Source organism: Crotalus tigris, unplaced genomic scaffold (genome assembly GCF_016545835.1).
Source record: "Crotalus tigris isolate CLP2741 ecotype Arizona unplaced genomic scaffold, ASM1654583v1 scf7180000017604.1628558, whole genome shotgun sequence".
Lineage (NCBI taxonomy): Eukaryota > Metazoa > Chordata > Lepidosauria > Squamata > Viperidae > Crotalus > Crotalus tigris.
Genome location: NW_024096507.1, coordinates 940,892 through 965,485, shown reverse-complemented (window position 1 = coordinate 965,485; position 24,594 = coordinate 940,892). Strand labels below are relative to the sequence as shown.

The 24,594-nt window shown below is 35.6% G+C and overlaps 1 protein-coding gene across 5 annotated transcripts in view; it reads right to left on the bottom strand.

Moving 5' to 3' along the window:
* PDE4D (phosphodiesterase 4D) overlaps positions 1 to 24,594 on the bottom strand; it is a 693,804-nt gene that overhangs the window by 588,737 nt on the left and 80,473 nt on the right. The window contains exon 1 of one of the 5 annotated variants that reach the window (XM_039320066.1): positions 16,927 to 17,248. The exons of the other annotated variants lie outside the window; for them this stretch is intronic. The gene's annotated coding sequence lies outside the window, so the exon portion shown is untranslated. Of the gene's footprint in view, positions 1 to 16,926; positions 17,249 to 24,594 lie in introns of those variants that run through there. 5 annotated transcript variants of the gene reach the window in all.

Sequence of the window (24,594 nt, the reverse complement as noted above, 5' to 3'; positions counted from 1 at the left end):
AGCCAAAATAAAGAAGTGTGGGGAGCAAAAAAAAAAAGAAGAAAAGCTGATGGAGAAACATAAAGACTGAAAGCTGTGGTTTTATTGTAGTAACTTGTAGCTTGGTCTGCTTTGCTGTGGCTGGCTAAAACTTTCTGATTTTTATGATTCCTGAACTGCTAGCAATTCTTAAATGACTAACAAAAAAAGCTATTTTTTGACCAAAGAGGAACTTAAGATGGAAGATCAAATGATTAGAGATATATTTGAACATTTTCTAAAATCCATCAGTTTATTGACCAGCTGTGCTCCAAGGATGATAAAAAAACCTCTCAAACTACTTTAGAGATGCAAACATCTGTAGAAAGTTACTAAACTACTGAGGCAACTTTACAAGTAGCTGAAAACGCAGAGGAGTTAACCGCAATTTTGGAATAGAAACCTGACACCAACTTTTATTATGATGGTTTAAACATAAATCTCTCAACAACTGAAAGAAGAGCTTCAAGAAAATCTGCAACTCTTAAAAAGACAAGTTTAGGTTTTTTCAAAAGGACATTAACAAGGTCAAGAAATCCTTGATAAAAAGGGAGGTTTATAACTACTTGATAAACTTTCCAGAGAAGAAAAAGATTTTACTCTATGAAGACAAGCTGGAAAGAGTGATTTATACTTAATGAGTTAACTGGATCTAGAATAGATTTTTATTTGCTTGATATTTGTAATTGAAAGAAAGTCTTAATCCAAAATTTGAAAATGTAATTTATATATTTGGATATCATGTCTGGATTTTGTGGTTGTGATAAAAAAAATTGAAATTTTGACTTGGGTTTTGTTGAGTAGATAGGTTTGTCATTATAGAAATGGCTAGTTGTATACTAATGTGTAAAAACAAAAAGTTGAGGCTGGAGTGTTTTTATCTTGTACTGTGCTAAAAAGCCTCGGAAGTCAATGCCTTTTCTTTCTTTTTTCCTTTATACCTCACATTTTCTTTCTTTTTTTTATTGAAATTTTTTAAAAATTTTACAGAAAAAAGAGATTCCCCTCCCCAAACCCTCCCAACCCACCCCAACCCTCCCCCAACCTTCCCAGAGCTGAATACAGGCTTAGTTACAACTTAAAAGAAAAATTTTTAAACACTTGTATACCATAAACAATTAATTACAATAATTAAACAAATTATAAAGTACTTTAAGACCAATATATAAAAAAACAAAAAATTATGATTACAATCATTAGACACATTATAAAATACTCTAAACATTTTCTAATGTCATACTTATATTATTTAAAATTTATCCATCATTCTTTATAAACACCCTCAAAAACACACATATAAACATTACTTATAACATTAAAATTCCCTTATACATATTTAAAACAAAATATTCCTTTAAAAGCTCCTTAGATATCTAAACATGCACTACCTATCTAAAATTTTCATTCAATCTCCATAATATCATACTTATATTATATAAAATCTAATCTCTCCCTCTTTCTTTATCATCAAACACAGAAATAAACATATAAACGTTAGTTATACCATTAAAACAAGATACTCTTTTGAATATTCCTTGAATTACTAAACTTACACTTCTTTTTTTTTATTGAAAATTTTTAAATTTTACAAAACAATATAGTTCCCTTCCCGAGCCCCCCCAACCCTCCCATGCCCTCCCCCAACCTTCCCAGAGCTGAATACAGGCTTAATTAATATTTTTTCAAAAAGTCTTAAAACAGATATAAACCATAAACAAATCTAAATACATTAATTAAACAAATTGTAAACTAGTTAACAATAATATATGTATAAAAAAAACAAAAATACAAGAAAATACGAGAAAATAGGAAGAAAGAAAAAGGAAAAAAGTCTATAAAATATCTTAAATTTTAAGTATAAGTTATTGAAAAGCTAAATAATATTTTTTTATATCCAACTTATATTGTATAAAGTCTATCCATTTTTTCCATACCAAAAAATACTTCTCTTGCGATTGGTCTTTCAAGAAAGCCGAAATCTTTGCCATTTCCGCCAAATAAGAAACTTTTAAAAACCACTCTTGCAAGGTAGGCAAAGATTCCTTCTTCCAACATTGCCCTACTAACAACCTTGCCGCTGTGATTAAATTTAACATCAATATAGTCTCTTTAGTATCACAATCAGAAACAATACCTAACAAAAACAGTTGTGGGGTAAATTTTACCCTTCTTCTAAAAATTCTTTGAATATTCCACCATATCTTAATCCAAAAAGCTTTTATATTTTTGCATGACCACCAGATATGATAATAAGTAGCATCCAAACATCCACATCTCCAACATTTAGGCTGAAAGTCAGGATACATACGAGACATTTTTTGTGGATCAAGGTGCCATCTATAAAACATTTTGTAAAAATTTTCCCTTAAATTTTGGGCTTGTGTAAATTTAACATTCCTCACCCAAATAATTTCCCAGGTATCTAATAGAACTGGTTCATCAAAATTTTGTGCCCATTTGACCATACATTCTTTAACTAATTCTACTTCTGAATCCAATTCTACTAACACCCCATAAATTCTCTTAATATGGGTTCGTCTTTGATCTTTTATTTGTTTTAATAAATTCTCATCTTCTCTAAGCAAACCCACGTTACGATCTATCTTCCACCTCTCCATTATTTGTCTATAATGAAACCATGAATAAATAATATTTTCTTGTATTAAATCTTCCAAAGATTTTAATTGCCAATTTTTACCATCCCATCTAAGTAGTTGTGCATAAGAAACGCTATCCATCTTGACTCCTCTCCTTATCCCTTCTATCGCATGCCCCGGTATAGCCCATAATGGTATTTTAAAATCACTTCTATAATATTTCCTCCAAACCCGAAGTAAAGAAATCCTTATAATATGGGATTTAAAGACCCTATCAACCTTTTTATTAAAAATTAAATAGGCATGCCATCCAAAAAGTAAATCCCAACCTTCTAAGAGGAGTATTTCTACATTTGTTAAATTAACCCAATCACTTATTAATGTTAAAACCACAGCATCATAATACAATTTCAAATTCGGTACCTTGAGTCCACCTCTCTCACGAATATCCTGTATAATTTTAAGTTTTACTCTTGGTTTTTTCCCTGCCCAGATAAATTTATTAATACCTTTCTGCCATTCATTTAAATTAACCTCATTCTTTAAAATAGGTATCATTTGAAATAAAAAAAGAAACTTTGGCAAAACATTCATTTTGATCGCCGCAATTCTTCCCAAAAGAGATAATTGCAACTTCTCCCACTTTTCCAAATCTCTTTGTATATTGACCCACAGCCTTTCATAGTTATTTTTGTACAATTTTGCATTAGAAACAGATAAAATAACCCCCAGATATTTTACCTTATTGACAACCTCAAAATCTGTCAACTTAACCAAAGTCTGCTTATCCAGATTAATCATATTTTTAGGCAATATTTTAGTCTTATTGTTATTAATTTTAAAACCCGAAACCTGTCCATACTGATGTATCAATTGTAATAACTCTATTACAGAATAAATAGGTTGAGATAAGGTAACCACCAAGTCATCTGCGAAAGCCCTTAATTTATATTCTTTTTTATTAACTTCTATTCCTTTTATTTGCTGTGATTCTCGAATTTTAATCAACAGTATTTCCAAGGTTAAAACAAACAGCAATGGTGACAATGGACAACCCTGTCTAGTCCCCTTCTCTATTGTAAACACCTCTTACAAACCCCCATTAACTATAAGTTGTGCCGTTTGCTTTTGATAAATAACACCAAGAGCTTGTAAAAATTTTTCTCCAAAATTCATTTTCTCAATTAATCTTAACATAAATTGCCAATTCAGCTGGTCAAAAGCTTTTTCAGCATCTAAAAATATCAATCCTGCAGAAACTTGATTATTTTTATCTAAATATTCTAATAAATTTGTCTGACATTCTTCATGTACCTTCCAGTTATAAAACCCGTTTGATCCATATGTATAACATGATGCAAAACCCTCATAAGCCTGTTAGCTAAAATTTTTGAAAAGATCTTGTAGTCTACATTTAAGAGAGATATAGGTCTATAATTCTTTGGTAAAGTGAGATCTTGATCTTCTTTTGGAATCAAAGATATAAAAGCTCTACCCCATGACGGGGGAATCTCTGAACCCTGTAATATATTATTAAAAAGCTCACTTAAAGGTTGAGTCATCTCTTGTACCAATGTTTTGTAATAAATAGATGTCAAACCGTCCGTATCCAGTGCCTTACCTAATTTTAATTCTTTAATTACTGTCTCAATCTCCTCACTAGTAATCAAACCATTTCTTGTTTCTGATCTTCTGTTAGTTTAGGAAAGTTAGCTTCATTTAAATAATTATCTATATCTGAAACCTGTACTTTAGTACTCATATATAATTTTTGGTAATAATCTAAAAAGGATTTCTTAATCAACTCCTTCTGATATACCAATTTACCATTATAATTTATTTTATCTATAGTTCTCTGTCTCTGCTTCTTTCTCAGTTGGTAAGCCAACCATCTCCCTGGTTTATTAGCATTACAAAATGTGTTTTGTTTCATATACAGTAAATTAGTTGCAGTTTGATCAGCCATCAACATATTAAATTGTGATTTAAGCAATTTTATAGATTCCTTAACCTTCTCATCTGTAGGATTTAAAATCAAAGCTTTTTCTTTTAATTTAATCTCATCTTCCAACTCCTTACGTTTCTGCATCTGCTTCTGTCTATGAACATTATTCATTTGTATCAAAATCCCCCGCATGTAGACTTTACCTGCATCCCAGACCATTGACACTGAAGTTCCCTTATACATATTTAAAGCAAAATAATCCTTTAATTGCTCCTTTAACTTTTGAACGTTCTTTTCTTGTCTAAATAAATTTTCATTCATCCTCCACAATCTCCTCTCCTCTTTTTCATCAACCAATTCCATCCAAACTGGACTGTGATCCGTCAATGTCCTGGGAAAAATTTTAACATTCTTTACCCTAAAATATAAATCCGTCATAATAAAAAAAATCAATTCTTGAAAAGGATTGATGTCTATCCGAAAAGAAAGTGAAATCTCTCTCCTCCGGGTTACATTCATGCCAATAATCTCGCAGCTCCCAGTCCTCTTTCAAATCAAAAAAAGCTTTAGGTAGTTTAGCCTGTTTAAAAGAAATAGAGGATCCTTTTTTATCTCTTTGTGTATCTAAAACACCATTCCAGTCTCCCATTAATATAACAGATCTGTAATCCAACAAAGTTAATTTTTGATGTAACAGTCTGTAAAATTGTTCCTGTTGTTGGTTTGGTGCATACAGTCCCACTATAAGTACTTTCTTACCATACAAACCAAGTTCAATCATAACATATCTCCCTTGAAGATCAGATTCTACCAAACAGGCTGATAAGTTTTGCTTAACATAGATAACTACTCCCCCTTTTTTCCCAGGAGCAGAAGATACAAAATGAGATCCCAGATGAACATTAACTAAATATTTTTGATCTTTAGATATAATATGTGTTTCCTGCAAGCAAATAATATCATTATTATGTTGCTTTAAATAATGAAAAATTTTCTTTCTCTTTTGAGAGGAATTGAGGCCATTAACATTCCATGTCAGGAGCTTTACCATCTTCCTTAACCAGAAGCCTGGAGAAGACTGCTTGAAGATCCATTGAGGAATGTGCTGCAGAGCTCTTGGGTCTTGCTCCTCCCACAGGCACCGAAACAACTTCTTGAAGAACTTCTTTAACTTCTTTCTTCCGTTGTTCCTTTTCCTTACGTCTATGTGCTGCATGAGTCATTCTTTGCTCTTTAATCTCTGCTTGTTGCAGCCACTCCACCTGTGACTTTTCAGCATCCACTTACACTTCTTATCTAAAGTTTTCATTCGATCTCCATAATCTTTCTCTCCTCTTTACCAATAACCAATTCCATCCACAATGAACTGTAATCTATCAATAACCTGAAAACAATCTATACATTCTTTATCAATCTCTCTTATCCAAAAACCTCGAGAGAAGTGCTTGGAAATCTGCCCTTAAAGGTTGCTCCAAAAAGATTATAGATCTTGCTTCTCCCGCAGACTCAGAAACAAATACTTGTGAGGCTTCCTTAACTTCCTTCTTCTCTTGCTCCTTTTCTTTGCGTTTATGTATTCCACGAGTTATCCTCTGCTCCTTCATCTCAACTTGTTGAGGCCCCTCAGTTTGAAATTTCCCAATTTTCATCAATATAGGCTCTTCAGACTACAATTCTACCTTCTTCTCTTCCGAAGCGATAGGTGGCGATGAACATACCCCCAGAACCGAAGTGTAAAACTCTTTTGCTTTGAAAACAGTATTAAGTCTATAACGTGTCCCCAGATAGTTCACCACCATTCCAGTCGGGACTTCCCATCTGAATAATATTTGCCTCTTTTTAAGTTCATCTGCTAAAAAAGCAAACTCCTTTCTTCTTCTTAAAATTTTAGATGGGATCTCCTTTAAAATTATAACATCTTGTAAAGCAATCTGAAACCTCTTATTGTAAAAAGCTTGTATAATTTCATTGCGCAGGGATCTTTTCCCAAAATAAATCACCACATCTCTTAGCAGATTTCTTTGCTTTGCCACCACAGAGTTAACTCTAAAAGTTTTTTCAATTGCACTAAATATTTCCTCTTTTTCTCTATCCAGAATCACAGCAAAGTCATTTGCAACCATCTCTCTCAGATCTCCTTGCAAAGATTCTCTCAAGCCTCTAATTCTTAAAGCATATTCCATTTCTTTATATTGAAGCATAAGAATCTCATCTTGAAGATTTTCCATCTCTTTTTCCATACCTTCAAATTTTCCCTCCATCAGCTCCACTTTGTCTTCTACCTCTTCTACACGAAAATTCAACTTTTCAAGAACAGAGGCAACTCCTTTTAAAGCCAAAACTATATCTTGCCTCAGAATCCTGTTATTTTCCACTAAAATCTCTTTCACTTCTCCCCTGATTTGAGATATAGCATTTCTCATTATGTCTTGCAAATCCTTCACCGTTAATAACTGTACCAAAGAAGAGGGTGAAGCTATTGATTTAGATTGTTGCACTGATGATATCACCGAAGAAGAAACCACCTTAGGGGCTGTAGGAATTACTGGATGCTTTGGAGCCATCTTAGAAAATCTTTACTCCTTCTTAAAAATTACCCCAAAAAAGAAGGGAAAGAAAAATTAAACAAAAAAAAGAGAGATTAACTCCAAAAAATCAAAAACTCCTTCAAAAGGAGATCATTATACCCAACATCAAAAAATCATTATAAATAATCAAATCCATTCCATTCCGTTCCAATCATTAAAAAAAAAACACCAAAAAGCCTGCCGATCGCCATTTTACTTTCCCTTTCAACAAAAGAAGAAAACAAAAAGAGGGAATAAAAATAAATCTTTAAATTTAAAATCCAAATAAAATCAGAAAAAGCAAAATCCTCTACTCAGCTCTGTCCGCTTTTTAAAAAAACTCACCAGATCACTTTAATCACGGAGGTGGTTGCAGCGGCTTGTTTTGTCCCTAGAGACAAAAACAGCTGGGAAGCGGAGACAATCCGAACACCGTGGGAGCACTCTTTTCACCCCCCAAAAGAAAACCTTGGGGGTGCATAAGAGGCTCTACCACTATTCAGACGATCCTCTCCTCCCTCCCTTTGCCCGGGAGGGAGGTTTTGAACCGCAGAACAGCTGATGTCTGCTGTTCATAGCGGTTCTAACACTTTCCCAGGAGGACGGCTACAAAGTATCCGCCATCGCGCGCGCAGATCCACCCGCTCAAGCCTCACATTTTCTTTTTTATCCCCTCTTTTTCTTTCCCCTAATTCCTTATTTCTGATTTTCTTTGTATTTCATATATTAAATAAATATTTTTTTAAAAGCAGTGATTGGAAACTAATCAAGGAAAGAACCAATCTAGAGGTAAGGAGAAATTTCCTGATAGTGAGAAGAATAAACCAGTGGGATGGCTTGTCGCAGTAGTTGTGGGTGCTTCATCCCTGGAGGCTTTTAAAAAGAGATTGGAAAGCCATTTGTCTGAAATGTGTAGGAAGAGGTGAGAGGTGAAAGTGGAAAGGGGAAAGGGGAGGAGAGGAGAGGAGAGGAGAGGGAAGGGAAGGGAAGGGAAGGAAAGGAAAGGAAAGTTTATATTGAGGGAGGGAGAGGGAGAGAGAGAAAGAGAGATTATTTGTTGACCTGGGTATCTACTAGATAGGTGTGGGTGATCTGTATTCAGTTGATCTTTTTCTTTCCTGGGAATAAAAATATGAAGCTCACACTTTATGACCAGGCATGGATCAGAAGAAACAATTTGTAATTAGGATATCTAGCAGAAAACACTATATCGAGTTATTGAAGCTTCATGTGATGCTCCTTTAATAGTTTGTGGCTCACAGTCCCTTATCTTCTCACATTCTGAATTGCTTGTGCAGTTACAGCATACAAAATAATCACAGGAATGTGAGTGCTGCATCAGGTAGGGAGAGGAAGGCTCTTCAGAATAGCAGAATAACAGAGTTGGAAGGAACCTTGAAGGTCTTCTAGTGCAACCCCCTGCTCAAGCAGAAAACCCTGTACCATTTCAGACAAATGGTTGTCCAATCTCTTCAGAAAATGGATTCCAAATATCATTTTAAAAACCCGAGAAGGACAATTGATATTGATTGTTCATATCTGTTGAATTATCTTCCTCTTGGTCCCTTGAAATCATAAATAATTCAAAGCAGCTTGCATAGGAAAGTCTAGAGAAAATATCCCCATTGGATTGTAACTATGGCTTTAAAAAAAGCGAGAAGGAAGCACCATTATACCTTTTCCACTTCACCCATAAACAGTCTTTCTGAACTCCCAATTACTGGACCACTTTCTACTTACAAGTTGCACTCTGTTACAGTATATTTAAATGTTCAACCATTTTGACGCATCTGCATATAGCACTGAACCTGATTTGCTTCATCACAGTTAATTTAATGAACAATAATAGGTTGGGCTTATACACACTAAACTACAAACCACAATTTAAAAATGCAATAGCTAGGTTCACAAAACCCACTTTTAAAGCTTTTCCTAAAAGTTATTTTAATGGAATACTGGTGTGTATTTTAAGTAACAACTTAACAGCACATACTTCCCTTAAATAATTTAGCTATTAAAGGAACAAGAAAAACAATGAAAATGAATAACATTGATTTTAGCGTACAATACCTAAGAAATTTATGCATATTAGACAGAACTGTATTTTCTCTGCCTAACAGTAGGATTGCCCCTTGATCTCCTCCTAAGGCAAAAAATCCTTTTATTGCTTGTGCAATGCAAAACAGAATCTTCAGATTTTGTCCTTGAAAATCAAGTTTGCTTACTAAAGTTTTCACCCAACGTTATAGAGCGTAAAAACTCCTGCAAGAGTATATTATATGGATTACCTTAACAACTGTACAGTTTTTCAGAAGGTGGAATAATTGAGCTTTCTCCAGTACAGTGTATATTTTTTTAAAACATTCACAGCTTCCCCAAACAACATTATAATTTACAGCTAAAACACAAACTACGCTAGGATTCAAAAGACTGTTGAACATAATATTAGCTTAGCAGGTATCCTTAAAATCTTCCTTTGGAAGTAAAGAAAAATATTGAGGTAAGGGATAGAAAAATCTTAGGATACAAAGTCACAGAAAATTGAAAAGAAAACCCATTTTGTAAAGCATTACATAACTTTTTAAAGCAGGTGTCACATTTTAAAAACAACATTCTTTTAACTCGCTTTGATTTAACCTAAATTCTTAGATGTGGAAGAAAAAACACTTTGAAAAGCTGTCATCCTTTTAAGTCCCTGAAATGAGCTGGCAATGGGTTACTTTCTTGGCCGCAACTGGAAAAGGCTCTCCACTAGATCCTCCCTATGCTGTGATCATTAATTCAGAGGGAGCCATGACTGTTCTCTCCACCCCACCCAGCTTTTCTGGCTACAGGTCCTTTCCAGCAATCTGCATCATCACTGCACATCACTCTGAAGTGGCTAGCCTGGCAACATCTGAGAAAACATCTGGCCACAGCATCAGCCTCTCCAGGAGGTTAGAGGGAACCTAATTCTTCTTTCACCCTGCTCCTGGTCAGGAAAGCCATTCTTCCTGAGCCCAAAGCCACGCTGGCTAAATCTTAATGGAAGAATACCCATCTCACAGAAGACCCATATATTTGGTCTTCCACAATATTGCCATTCCCACAAAAGGAAAAAAACCCTGTACCACAGAGGGGTCTGGTCTCTCTGGCAACTAGAAGCAAAAAGGCCAATGGCTGAAGATGATGCAGATAGCTGGAAAGGACCTGTAGCAGTCCTGGAACATGCCAATCAGAGCCCAGGAGGCCACCAAACCTCTTCTAGGTAACATAGACTACATCCGTGGGACTTTGTCTCTTGGTTTCCCATGGAAAACATTCTTTTCCTGTTCAGTCATCTTGATCCAGCTTCAGGCTGCTTAGATCCAGAACACGGGGACTATTTAAATGAAGCTTATTATTTTTCCCCATTCAAAACATTGGAATATTGCAGATTTGCTTCCCTGAAAGATGTCTCTGGAAGTACATCTTCTATGTAAGTCAATGGTGATCTTTTTTCTCATAGCGAAAAGACCTATATTCAAAAATATTATTTTATTTATTAGATATTTATTCTGCCTCTATTGCTTTATGAGTTACTCAAAATGGCAAACATTCCTAATACTTCTTCTATTTTCCACACAACAACAACCATGTGAGGTGAGTTGGAGTGAGGCTGAGTTGCATGGAGAATATAAACCTGGATTTATGTTCGTTCATCAAGTTTGGTTTTGGTTTAGTAGGACATGTAAACCGAATTGTTTAGTCTGTTCAGAAAATCATGACTAAAACAACTCATGCCTTAAAATGTGTGAATGTATCCATTCTAACATAGCAAACTTTGGTTAAGTCTCAAGAGTCTTTTTGTTTGCAGTTGTGGGAAGTCAGCCCCCCCCCCCGAGAAAGAAATATTTTGGGGAATATTAAAAAAGCAGAATATTATATTTCCCCAAAGGATCTTAAAGGCTGAAACCAATCTCCCCCCTCCAAGTCTCTCTGCCCCAAACAGAAACCAGATCTGCAGAAATGCAGATGTGATAAGTTGGTCAGAAAGATTGAAGCCAGGAAGCTGGGATTAGAAAGACAAAGATCCCTAGAATCAGCAATCCCTCACACCAAAAAATCTAACACAGGACATAGTCATCAGCCACAGCCCCAGGGAAGCAGGATATGACCTTTGGGACATAATAGGATTAACCCACCACCAACAGAATACCAGAAAGGCATACTCAGACTCAGGTCAAAGTTCATGCCACAGGAACAACTCCAAACAAAAGCTCAAGAAGCTATAAAAACCCACCACTCCCTACTACATGTGGTCAGCTTTCCCAGAGCCATCTTTCTGTCTGGCCCTCCTCTTCAATAAACTACAACATTCTTTCTAAAGCAGTCTCTATTTTGATTATTCCCAGCTTGGACTGGACTTTGATGAAGTCCTAGTGGACAATCATTTAAATATGAGCCAGCAGTGTGCTGCAGCTGCCCAAAAAGCCAACACAGTGCTAGGCTGCATTAACACAGGGATAGAATCAAGATCACGTGACGTATTAATACCACTTTACAATGCCTTGGTAAGGCCACACTTGGAATACTGCATCCAGTTTTGGTCACCACGATGTAAAAAAGATGTTGAGACTCTAGAAAGAGTACAGAGAAGAGGAACAAAGATGATTAGGGGACTGGATGCTAAAACATATAAGGAACGGTTACTGGAATTGGGTATGTCTAGTTTAACGAAGAGAAGGACGAGGGGGGACATGATAGCAGTGTTCCAATATCTCAGGGGCTGCCACAAAGAAGAAGGAGTCAAGCTATTTTCCAAAGCGCCTGAAGGCAGGACAAGAAGCAATGGGTGGAAACTAACTAAAGAGAGAAGCAGCCTAGAACTAAGGAGAAACTTTCTGACAGTTAGAACAATTAACCAGTGGAACAACCTGCCTGCAGAAGCGGTAAATGCTCCAACACTGGAAGTTTTTAAGAAGAAACTAGACAGCCATTTGTCCAAAATGGTATAGGGTTTCCTGCCTGAGCAGGGGGTTGGACTAGATGACCTCCAAGGTCCCTTCCAACTTTATCATTATTATTAAGATTTTTCTTTCAACACAGTGGAATAGAAATATATTTAATAAATAAATGAATCAATTGAGGGCATTCTGTGTTTACATAAACAAAGGCACTAACTATTCAATTACATTTTAGTCAGTATATTTTGTGAACTACTGGTATGGTTAGTTTGGGTTTAGTGTGCTGTACAATCCCCAGAATCCCAAGAGGCTGGGATTCCACACCAGTTACACTGAATAAATTACTCTTGAATAAGATACAATACATTCATATAGTATGCCCAAATCAAATCCACAAACAGAATTTTAATTTGGTATGAAGTGTAAACCCAAGCATCCGTACCTTTTTCTTGCTATTTCAAACACAAGCATCCATATCCCTCTCTAAAATGCTGGTTCTCCATTACTTATAGTAAAAAAAGCAACAATCCTGAAAAGAATTATCATCAGAAGAAGAAATTATCTCTTGTCCAGGCCAATTCCTACAGATTGCTACTTCTCTGCTTCCATTAACACCAATTGTCAAGTAGATGACCAGAGAGAAAAGAGTCAATCTCCTCTTTCTCTGTCATCTCACTCAAGATCTTTATTTCCAAGCTGCCATTAGTATTGACAAAAGAGCCATCTGTTCCATGTTGTCTAGTAGCTTAGCTCTGGGAAAAGTGGGTAGACTTCTTAGAACTCCATAGATCACAGAGCAGGTGAGGGAACCATCTGTTATGCAAGCTACGGGTTGCCTACCTGTGCCCCCCAAAAGAGCAAATCACTGTAGTTTCTCTTAATCCAGTGCTATGATACATTCAGGGTTCACTAATGTCTAGCAGGTTTTCCGGAAATTAAATAGTGTATTACTAGCAAAAGGAATCCACTCTAGTGGCAACAGAATGATGCAAATGGTAGCTGAAAACTTTGTATGCTGTTTGTTCTGAAAATCAATGCTGCATTTGGCTTTTTTTTTTTTTACTACCCATTATCTTCTTCTGCACTGCCAGTTTGGTACAATTAGCAAGAAATTTAATTTCATGCTGTTTTACTGCACATTATTGCAATCTAAAGAGGCAGTAAAGAGAAGCTGAGCTGTTGCGATGAACAATAATGTTTCAAAGGGGCTGGTGGGAAAAGACTAAAGATGCTTTTTTGAAAGACAGGACTCAGACAGCTCTTATCCTCCAAAATTCTGGGATAGTTCTCAGATGAATTTTGTTTGCTTTTTCATTTATTTATATTTGCATAGTTAATAGCTATTTGTCATAGGAAAGGGATTTGTGTGCATGTCAGACAGTTGGAAGAGTAGGATAAAGCAATACACGGAGGAAAGGCACTATATAAGTCTAACAAATCAATAAATTATTTAACCAAAACAATTTTATACAAGCATTCTTTATCAGCGATCCCCAATCTTTCCAGGTCTGCAGACCAGCGCCGGCAACGGGGGTGTGTCAGGGGATGGCTTTGCATACATGCCATTTGCACAAATGCAGCTTTGCACACTCACACACCGCTTGTGCAGCTCAGTTTCCAACAGGCTATGGCTTGACACCAAGCTGCAGACCAGAGGTTAGGAACCCGTTTTATATAAACTATCCTCTTTGTTAATTTACAGTTCAGCATGTATTGTCAACCTAACAATGGGAAAACTGAATAAATGATAGTTAAGGTAATCACTGGTGCATATGCTGAGAACATCAGAATATCAGTAACTTTTTGTGAGCAAAATAGTTGCTCATAGGATTTTCTGCCTCAGATCACCAAGCAGAGTATTGGTCTTTGAGGCCAGGCCATCGACAGCAGAAATAATGTACCGTATGTTTCTCTGCCTCAGGCTATAAAATGTCAGATCAGTTCTTCATACGAAAATGAGCACAAGACTGGGGAAGGAAGAGGACAAGCTTTACATTTTTCCCACCATGTCTCTCTAGAGATTACTACAGCATAATATAGCATTTAATGCAACACAGCACAAATGAGAAAAAATAAGGGTGCTTCCTCATATGCTCTTCTTCCTGTGAAGAGTAAACATCTACTTCTACTTTATGCACACAACACGATAAAACACCTGTTGTGTTCACATCATGCATTAGAGCAGGGCAGAGCAGTGGATATAATCCACAAGGGATGACGTCCCCTTTAGTCTGACTTTTCTATATGCTTTCACAAGTAGAACTTGAATTGAAATTTGGATAATCACAACTACGGTGTCAGTTCACTAATGTTTACTATTAAAATCGAATACTTCAAAAAAAGTCCTTCCTTATTTTTATTTTTAAGCCAAAAGTTGGCTAGAAAGAGTAGAAAGTTCAATTATGTGTCCTCGTTACATGTCGTTAACTCCTTGAAATGAAAATGCGTATACACTTTGTGAGAACATTTCCATTAGTAAAAAGCTACTTTATAGCTTCTGATACTAATGTGATGGTCTCTTCCTATGCTCTTATTCTTTGTGAATTATTCTGGGTTGGCTGGTAAATAAAAGAAGCATTGAAATGTAAAAACCATTAATCCAAATTATCAACTGAAATGCATGTACTGGAAATTCTAGAACTGCAATCCCAATGCAACTAGGGGGACCAGTTCAGAGAAAGCTGTATAACTGATATCCAGTTATGAGCGATTGCTCTATATTTAAAAAAATCCCTTGCTACTTCCGTTAAATCATTAGCTTAATTAAATATAGAAAATTTTGTTTTTTAAGTATAATGTCAAACTTCCCTGGGGACCTGTGTTTCTTTGGGACTCTGAATTTGTCTAGGACACATGGAGGTTGGTTTTCAGTGTAGTTACTGATGTCCCATAATGGAAGGAAATATTTTACTGCTTTGTTTTTTTCAAGCCACTGCTGCTTCTAGTGAATCTCTCCCATAGTAAGTGAAAAGCAAATATAATTAATTTCCTTCTCTTAAATTGTATAATTTGAAATTAGGAAGAATAAAGTATTTTACAATATACTGATTTTGATGAAATCAAAATCCAGAAAGACGTAAATTCCATGGGAACTAGAAATATAATCCTGTATAGCAAATTAATTGCAAGAGACATTTCCTTAAGAGCATCAGCTTTCTGGTAGCAATGGAAAGTTCTTCTTTCCACTTATGAGCTGCTGGGCAATGTGGTAGGTTTCTAAATTACTGTAGCCTCCTGCTGGTTGATAAGGTGGTGTTCCAACTTAATTCTGCCAATTAGGGAGAAAAGATCCAGAATGCAAGGCAAGAGAAAGCCCACTGAGGCAGAAAAGAGCAATGTTCTGGTTGTTCCTCATGTCAAAGGCAATGTCAGAGATTTTTATGTAGCTGTCTTTGATATGTCCTGCCCAATTTTGTTGTGCTCAAAAAATGTCTTTGTTGATACGGCTAATTACCTTGACATCCTACATGTACTCCAAAGTGCATGAATGCATCTTCCTTGTTACCACAGCTCAATAACAGAGGCAGTATCTGATTGTTTAATTATTCACAGTAGTGGGTAGCTGACTGAAAAAAAAAGAGTCACATGATAGAGCCTGACTCACATGATTGAGACATTCAGTGTGCTTAGAACCAAGTGGGATCTGCTTACCGTACTTGAAATTTTTTTCTAGTACAGGTAATAGAATGTCCAAAGTAACTTTCCCCAAATTGGTGTTCTTGAAATATGTTAGGACTGTTACTTTCAAGAAGTTTCCAAATTTGCAAAAGTATTTTAAGCTTCTGTAATGGCATTTGCAAAATAAAAATTAAAAAAGAAACAATACAAAATATGCATGTCTTCCAATCTAAATTTAAGATTGGATTTCTGTGAGGCAGAAATTATCTCTGCCAGCGTAGATACTTAGACCTTAGTCAGAACCACAAATTCTTCAATTTTTATCCTTTGCACCAGCCTTTCCAAGTAGGGCTATTCTAAATATACAACGGTTATAATTCCCTGAATTCTCAGTTAATTTCAGTCAGCTTCATATTATCATCATCATAATAATTTAACATTTACCCAAATAAATAAGCATTTTAACTCAAGTGTAGCAATGTCCTTCTCTTGCAAATGTTCTCTTCCCCTGAAGATAACTTGCATTCACTGCCCAACCTGGGACAAGAATAGAGATGCCTCCTAGAATATTAGAGTATCCATCTTGTATTCCAGTTCCCATCACATCCACTCAGCACATTTGTAGGAAATGACATGATTTCTACATGAGGACAACTAACATGTACCAGATTGGATAAACCTGTACTGATGTACAATGTTTTGGGGGAAAATATTTTAATAAAGAAAATAAGACCCTCACTTAATTATTTACTTTGTGCTGCCGTTTCTTCCAAAGATGGGGGGGAGTGAAGTTACCCTTCTTTTTGTAGCTGACCTGAATATTTTAATTAGTCAAACACTTTAGAAGCTGAAATCAATCTGCAATACCGAACTATACATCTGTTGGGAGATATAAGTGGTGCTCATAAGCAAACACTTTTGATAAGCAGAAAACAGGGATCGGGGAAATTCCAGCATTCAGAATTAAACTAATAGTTCAACAACATCCTATAGACAGGCAAATGTGTTCAAGCATAAACAAGATATTTTTATAATAATAGTTACCTTCTCATATATCAAATGAATACCCATGTTTTAGTGTCATCTTTTATACACATCCTACTTCTTAACCTAACATAGCAAAGATATATTCTTTTGGGGTAACTAGCATGGTGTAGAGTGCAGAAACGGAGTAAGAAGTAGTGAAACCAAAAAAATAAGGTTTAGGATCAGTGAAGGAAAGCAGAATATAACTCAGTCTAGTGCACACTACTTACTATAGTCAGCAACAGTACTTGGGAAGGACAGGTCAATGCGATAGAGATCTTCCCTGGGGCTATAAGATGGTGGACACATGGGAATCAGGATTCTATTGCAGCTGTGGTTTCTTGGCTTGATCCTGGGGGCAGTGACAGAGGAAAAGAGGTTGCACAGTTGTCGAAATTGAATACAGTTGATGAGTGGGGCTTTTCTGGAGGTACAGAACTACTATGGCAGTGAGGCTAGAATGTTGCCTGTAGCCCTGTATTGCAACAGAATGTATGTATGTACTGTATGCATGCATACATGCATGTATGCATTTATGGTAGCATGCTGTAATGATCTTCATTTTATTAATTTTTGTTCAACTGGAAACTTTGGTCTTCAGTGTTGTGGCTCTCAAGCTAGTAGGTTGGTCCTGATATAACATCCAGAGTTATTTTACACCAATTACATTTGCTATATCTCTCTACATTTCTGTTTTTGCAAACCAATTTTGTGAAGCAATAATGCAAATGAGTGTGGTGTGTAGGATTTTCTCACTAGCCTCTTTTTATATATAAACTATATTAACCACATTATTGGTCTTATATTATTTTTTCCAATGTCCAAATCATGAGAAATTGTGCCACCGATTTTTCAGCTCTGAACAAGTCAATTAAAACCTATGCATTCAGGGCGATTAAAAAGAACAGTCTGAAGGAAACTGTTGGTGAAGTTTCTTCTCTTGCAGTGTAATTTTGAGGCAAGCCACATACTTTAATGCTCTGCCTCTTGGAATTCATATTTCTCCCTTTTTATTTCAAAGCCGAACTGGAATCAGTAACAAACTAGAATTCTAATTCTACCAGTGCCTGAACAGTTTCCTTGCTGTTCAGCATATGGGATTCTTAACAAAGCTTCTCCAGTTGTCTTGCTGGATACCCTCTGCACTGGATGATTTGACGGGCAGGCTTCTGACTATTCATCTATCTTGGTGGTGCATTACTTGACTTTTTCCCTGACTGGCTTAGGAAATAGAGAATGCAACCTGAAAATGAAATAAATTGAAAATGCTCAAAGCTCTTTTTAAAAGGAAGGAAGGAAGGAAGGAAGGAAGGAAGGAAGGAAGGAAGGAAGGAAGGAAGGAAGGAAGGAAGGAAGGAAGGAAGGAAGGAAGGAAGGAAGGACCTAAAAGAAAACAAAAGAAAACATCTTAAATTGGGATTCAGATTAAAATATTTAAAACTGATAGGGGATAAAAAAATTGTGAGCCCTTATTATAATATTTTCCCTGTATCTATATACTTTCAGCTGTCAAGGCAGGAAGATTCTTCCTCAATCAAATTTCCTTTTCTCTGTAGTTCTCTGTAGATAACTTTATTATCATTCTTCAGTAAAGAGGTAATTAAGACTATAAAGCTGACAGACAGTCAGTAAAAGTGTTATTGACAGAAATCACTTATCTCTAAGTTCTAAAGAAAACCCATCAATAAATATGGTATCTGGGATAGAAAAAACTCATTTTCAAGGTGCAAACACAGAGGATATCTACAACCATCATTTCCAAAATGAGCACACGATCAGATGCAAAATCCATTCTTGCATTCGTGAGAACAACAAATGTGTTCAGTAGTCATAAATGAATATGTAAATAATTGTTTCTCTATTGTTTGAGGGAATGGTGGACACCCCAGCAGCATCAATTTAGGTATTTTTCAAGTCTTTGAACGGTGAGCCCAAAGGATTCACTATCACCAATCTCACATGAGCAATGCAGTTTAGAATCATCAGAAAAGCTTGACAGCTAAATTGAAATAGACTATTCCTGTTGGACCTCTGTAAGCAGTCTTTTTTTTCACTGTATGATAAAGGACCAGCTTTCCTCTTTTTTAATTAACATACTCAAGCTAGAATATAATGGAAAGCATGAGCTATGGGAAAGGCTTTTTATCTGTGAAGTTGAATACTGGCAGTGTTGAAAGCACAAAGAATCTCCTGTAGTGAATCGTGATACTTTGATGAAGCTAAACCTTTACACTGAGTGTTCTACAAATGGGATTAGGAGGATTTGTCTAAGGTTTTCCTCAGAAAAACAAAGAGGTTCTCAGAGTTATTCAATCGTACATGCATAATGGAATCACAAACTTGTGTGTGGGCTTCTTGAAGGTATTCTATCATCACAAATAAGAACGTCCATCTCCTTTATTAGTAAGGCTGCAAATTAACAACACAGTTTAATTCCTGACTCCACCTCTGCTCCCCTCGTGGCAAGCAAGTTTAAATTTTATCTTCTAGCTGTGGAGAACCACAGAGATAATCTTGGAGAAACTACATGGCAACAATTTAAAAAAGATGTTTTATATCTGAGAAACAAAGAAAACCTTAAAAAAAGAAGCTCAGACAGGCTCTGCTTTAATTCCAGGGAGAATAAGAGGGAAGGGAAGGAAAACATAGTCAGGCTTTCAAGATTCTCTTATTAGAGCCAATACTCAAAGTAGCATTCCAGTCAGGAGAAAGAGTCTGTTTCCTAACCTGGCCTACCTCAAAAGGCTGAGAACAGAAAGCATTGGAGATGATGGACCATCAGTCAGAGGCATAAAAGAATTCTAGCAACAAGTTCTGATGTGAATATTAGCATTAACATTCATCAGTGTTCCTTTTACTTTGCTCCTAAAACACTGAAACAAAAAACAACCCTCTAAATTCAATAGGTTGGCAGTGGTGAGCAGAACCAGGAAGTCTTACTGGCAGTTGGGTTCAAACAGAAGCAGTTATATTTAAAAAGAGCTCTTGGGGGAGGAATAATTTGCATTTCAAATGTAGGTAACATAGAAATGTACATGGCAAAAACTGAAGACAACGATAAAGTAGACTGATTTACATTAATGCAGATTACATTGTATACATTGTGAGATGTTTGTAATAAATTCAAAACCATCATCTACCAAAGAATCTAACATTTTTTTCATAGCAGATAAAAGACTAGTTAATATTTGCTAAGGCAGACCATGAACTAGGCAGTATTTTCAGCAATTTGCACATCTACACAATTTGCCAGGATCTATAACAGATCCTAGTTGTCCTATCACCTTATAATCAGGGTCAAGTGCTCAGCAGCCTCTCAATATTTTGACATTATATTTGGAAAATGTGGCCACAAATTTCCAGTTATTATACTGGGATTTAATTTTTTCAGGCTTGGAGAAAGGGCTTAAGAATGAGAATTGGAGAAGTTTTCCTTGTGACTCATATCTGCCTTTAACCTTCTGCCAAACCCAAAAACTTTGCCTGTGCCTTTTTTGTGATATGAAATTCTCCAGATAACTTCCTATGATCATCCAGAAGGTCATTTTCCCCTCAGATAATATAATTCTTCATAAATGGGATAGAAATGACTTGAGAGTTAAAAGAAAAATTAAGAGAGAAAGGAAAGCAGATGGGTTTGTCCATTTCTATTCAAGAAATCTGGGTATTTTTATTTCAATTATCTGAAATAGCTTGGTACTATAATTCAGTCTCATCCACCATTTTTTAGAAATCTGAAAATTCACAACTAGAGAAAGTGAACAGAATAACTAACAAGAACATCAAATTTTATAAGGAAGAGAAATGGAGAGAGAAATAAGGTAACCCTGAGGGAGCAATCATGATGTGGGAGTTACACGTGTCTTCCTACAGGAACAGGATACTAATTACACTGGCAGCGACGGGTTTGTCTCTTTGCTGGAAAATAAGATGAAAAGACTGGAAGCCAAGTTTTCTTTTTTTGTAATATATTTTATTGATTTTTTTAAAAACATAAATCACTTAATAATTGGTGAACAGTGTGTTGTCTGGGTTACATTTGTAAAACAATAATTAACAATTGATTTCTATAATCCATAATCCACATAATGATTTTAGTTGATTTCCTCTTTTACCAAAATATCCTCTTTTACAAACATTGAGTTAATACAGTTCTTACTGTTTTGATAGATAACAATTAAATATATATTTTTCCCAATATTCCTAAAAATAATAATCACATCAATATAATATTTCTTTTCTATCCAATCATTCTGGTTGCCTTATCATAGATCCTGTTACAGTCCTTATTTTAATTTGTTTCTCCCACCAAATTCTAGGTATTCTTACTGGTTAAGATTTTCTCAAAAATTAATTACATTTAAAAATTTAACTCTATTTGTCCACATGAACCATCTCACACTTTTACATTTCTTAAGGAATAGATAAAACAATGAAAAGAAAAGAAAAGAAAAGAAAGGAGAACAAGAGTAAAGAAACATAAAAAATAACATACTACTTAAATTATATATCCCTCCTAAGCTAATATATGTTTATTTCCTAAACTTCTTATTCTTTTTAACCACAATTAAAAATATGTTTAATCTTTAAACATTCAGTTTAATACATCTAGTTATCTAATCATTTAACTCTTATTCAAAACATTTTTATTCATTATAATTTTTTTAAATTCAATCACATTTAAGTATCTAAAACATTTCCTTTATGTAAGTCAGACATGTCAAACTTTCAACATCACGTGACATTGCGTGATGTATCAGGACTGTTTTGCCATTGCCGGCAATGGGGTGGGCGCAGCTTCTGTGTGATGCATCTGGCCCGTGGGCCGGCAGTTTGACATCCCTGATCTAAGTCAACTTTTTTATATTACTCATATCAAGAAAGAAAACAAAAAAGGAAAAAAACATACTATATTAATTAGGGAATTCATCCCTCTTAGAATAACACATATATTCAAAAACGTTTCTATTTCTTTAACCATATTCAAACAAATGTTTCTTTTTTAAGTATTCTCCCTGGTAAGTCCAATCTTCTATTTTCTTGGTTTCCACTTTAGTCTTTTTCCTTTGCCCAGTATCTTTCTTAATCAATGTATTTTGCTGAATCAAAAAGTTTTCTGTATGTTGATAAACATTGCTGTAGATATAAAAAGTAAATCAGGTGAAGTGTCTTTGTATGGGACTTCTGCCTTTCCATGTTTGTTGAAAATCTTTTTCTTTTTCTTTCTCTCCACTTCTCTTATCATTTCCTTTCTCTCCAATGTTCCTGACATCTCTACAGTCCATTTTATCCAATCTGTTTTCTTATCGTCAGATTTATTTTATAGTCTTAAGGAATAAATTATTCTTGTAAATTTTTTTCCACTAGGGTTAAATCATGTTTCCTTGTTTTGTTAAGTTTCATCTTTAAGTCTCTATTGTCAACTCTATTTCCATTTATCTGTTTTATCTGCTCCTTCTCTGTTGTTGTTTTCAGGGAATTTTTTTGTTGTAGAGTTAATTTAGAAATAGATTGATTTATATTATTTTGGATTTCTTTGTAGTTTAAAGTCATTGTTGTTTGAATTAATTGCAGTATACTATATATCTCCTCCTGTGAAGTATTTATTTTTCTTGATATGTTCTTTCTATATGTCTCTGATCCATGGTGGCCAAGAATTTGAGTTTTCCTCTTACTATCTTGTCTCTTCAAATAGCTTTAGAGTCCCAATTAAATAAATATTTGTAATTCAAATAGTTCAAAAAAGATTTTTTTCCCTGAATTTATAATTCTCTGTCTGCAGCCAAGATTATTGTCTTTTTTTGTCACAGCTATTCTTTGTTGTTAAAAATTTGAAGGTCACAAACACAGATTAGCTTTTCCCAAATTGCCAAGTCTTATATTAAAGTCATAGCTGTCATAGTCTTCATCCACCAGTAGGTGCCAGCAACTATTTGTTTTTCAATTTCCAAAATAAACAATTATCTTTAAAATGAGAGTCTTAACCGTTCAAACAATTTTAGATTTATCCAGATTTAAATTTTAAATTTCAGGTTTTATATTCATTTCACTTCCATATATTTTGATCCTCCATAAAAAGATTAATTCACTGCTTCCATTAGTATAAGGGTGGGGCGGAAATCCCCCTCCCTCCCTTTCAGAGGTATTTTGCTTCTTGGGGAATAGAATAGAATAGAGAAGAGAAGATTGAATTCCTCGCCCTGTTTTAAGCACGCTGTTCACAGTTGTGCTGATTAGTGCTTTTGGACTTCGGCTGCTACTAGCTAGGGCTGGTCAATGCAATACGGCCAGCCTTTCTCCTGTTGGGTTAGAAGGCTTTCCCCAAGTCAAACAGAACAGTCACGGCCGTTCCAGAATTGCTGGAGCACCCTTCTTTCTTTGTTGCCTCTCTGGGGCGACTCAGACTCATTTAGGGTCCCCAGACAGGGTGAAATTAGCCATGGGGGTGCGGAGAATCTCCAGCCCATGACCAGTCGCTACCACGCAAAACCGGAAGTCTGGAAGCCAAGTTTTCTTCTTTAGGACTCATTAGGGATGGTGAAGAATACAAAGCTTTCTCACAGAGAAGTTTCTATAAAGACAAGCAGAAAGAGATCTTCAAAGAGAACCAGACACAGGAAGTTATCTAGATGGAGAGGAAGAGGACTCCAAGGTTCAAGAAGGCATCCCAATGAGAATAGTAAGTACCTGGAGGCAAATGGCTAGAAAATGTGGATGAACCAGGAGAAAATCCATGATTTTTAAATTTGGTTTTTATTGAACTATGATTAACCAACAGAGGCACAAAGCTGAATAAGTGCTGGGTGTTAAGAATATGGTTGCATTTAAGACTAGAAAAAGTATGAGAAAAGAAAAGAATATTTGGAAAGCTCCAACTCACAACAAATATGGAAACAAGTATGGCCTTACACTCCCAGCTTCTACAGTTTGAACATCAATGCACAAGAGGAAGTCCTAACATGGAAAGTAAATGTTACCTGATAATTACTATGGAAAGCTGTGGTAGTAGTTATACTTGAAATATTCAAAATAAACATACCCAATGGAAATGAAGGCATAGCATTTTATACATTATAAAATAATAATAATAATACTCTGAGGAGAGCTATGCCAGAGGTTCAACCATACTGGACAGGTCTCATCAGAGGAGTCAGACAAAGAGTGTCTCTCTCATAAAAAATATGGTGAGACGTAAATTGCAGAATGCCATACCGGCTCGGACGTCACCCGGGTTAACAAGGTCCGCGCTAGATATCGGAGTTCCTGGATATCTGGTGAAAAATGGGTTACAGGACTCAGGACTGTTGGCTGAGCAACCAGGGCCAGCAGCTGCAGAACTACTGGAAGAAAAGATGTTTACCCGTCGCAGATACACAGTGAGTGAAAACAAAGAAATAATGATCTGTTACTACAGATCAAGTCCAACAAGAAGAGGATATCTAAAACGAATGCACCAATTCTGGAAAGAACAACATCCAGAATCAGAAATAACAAAACAGAGACTAGCAGATCAACGCCGATTTATAACACGAAATAAAGTATTTACAGAAACAAAATTGGACGAACTGCAAAGGTTTACCCAGGGCAAACAAATCAAAGCCTTACAAGAAGTAATTCAGAATGTAGAGGCAAACCAGGGGGAGTTGGCAGTGAAGGAATCTAGCAGAGATATACAACTGTTCTCATTTGGAAACCAGGCACCTCTACCTCAGGAAGAACAAAACCCTCTAACTAAAGAAATAAAATAATTGAAACAAAGAATAATTGAGCATCTAGAACAGCACAAAAACAACAGAATAAGGCTGCCTGCATTGAAGCTTGTTCCAAAGAAACAGCTAGCACAAGCATTAAAAGATGCAAATACTGCAATAGCAAGTATAAGCACCAATTCACTGCAA